This window comes from Rhea americana, unplaced genomic scaffold, assembly GCF_003343005.1.
Source record: "Rhea americana isolate MKP2758 unplaced genomic scaffold, rheAme1 scaffold_1988, whole genome shotgun sequence".
Taxonomy (NCBI): domain Eukaryota; kingdom Metazoa; phylum Chordata; class Aves; order Rheiformes; family Rheidae; genus Rhea; species Rhea americana.
The window spans coordinates 1-1,054 of record NW_028186136.1 but is presented as its reverse complement, the minus strand read 5'-3'; the positions used below and the strand labels follow the sequence as shown (position 1 = coordinate 1,054).

At 52.6% G+C, this 1,054-nt stretch overlaps 1 pseudogene; it reads left to right on the top strand.

Moving 5' to 3' along the window:
- Positions 1 to 106: 106 nt before the first annotated feature.
- Positions 107 to 1,033, top strand: LOC146596836 (olfactory receptor 14A16-like; annotated as a pseudogene).
- The last annotated feature ends 21 nt before the right edge of the window (positions 1,034 to 1,054 follow it).

Sequence of the window (1,054 nt, the reverse complement as noted above, 5' to 3'; positions counted from 1 at the left end):
CAGTAAAAGAAGAAGCAGTGTGTGGGTTGTATGAGTACGGTAACATGTGGGAAGTTTTTTGCTTGAAATGTCTCTTCTAATTTGATGTCTTTTCTCCTTTTGACAGTCCTCCATGTCCAAAGATAGCAAATTGTCCAACAGCAGCTCCCCCAATGTGTTCCTCCTCCTGGGATTCGCAGACACACAGGAGCTGCAGCTCCTGCACTTCTCGCTCTTCCTCAGCATCTACCTGGCTGCCCTCCTGGGCAACAGCCTCGTCATCATGGCTGTAGCCTGCGACCACCGCCTCCACATCCCCATGTACTTCTCCCTCCTCAGCCTCTCCCTCCTCGACCTTGGCTCCATCTCCATCACTGTCCTCAAATCCATGGCCTATTCCCTGTGGGACACCAGGGCCATTTCCTACTCTGGATGTGCTGCACAAGTCTTTCTCTTTGTCTTCTTGTTAGGTGGAGAGTATTGTCTTCTCACTGTCATGGCCTATGACCACTATGTTGCCATCTGCAGACCCCTGCACTACAGCACACTCATGGGCAGCAGAGCCTGTGTCAAAATGGCAGCAGCTGCGTGGGCCAGTGGTTTTCTCGATGCTCTCCTGCACACTGCCAACACATTCTCCATACCCCTCTGCCAAGGCAACACAGTGGACCAGTTCTTCTGTGAGATTCCCCACATCCTCAAGCTCTCCTGCTCACACTCCTACCTCAGGGAAGTTGGACTTGGAAGTGGTTAGTCTGTGTTTAGCCTTTGCGTGTTTCATTTTCATTGTGGTGTCCTATGTGCAGATCTTCACCACTGTGCTGAGGATCCCCTCTGAGCAGGGCCGGCACAAAGCCTTTTCCATGTGCCTCCCACACCTGACTGTGGTCTCCTGTTTGTCAGCACTGGCCTGTTTGCCTACCTGAAGCCCCCCTCCCTCTCCTTCCCAGCTCTGGATCTGGTGGTGGCTGTTCTGTACTCAGTGGTGCCTCCAGCCGTGAACCCCCTCATCTACAGCATGAGGAACAAGGAGCTCAAGGATGCCCTGAGGAAAGTGATTTCATGGACATTTTTC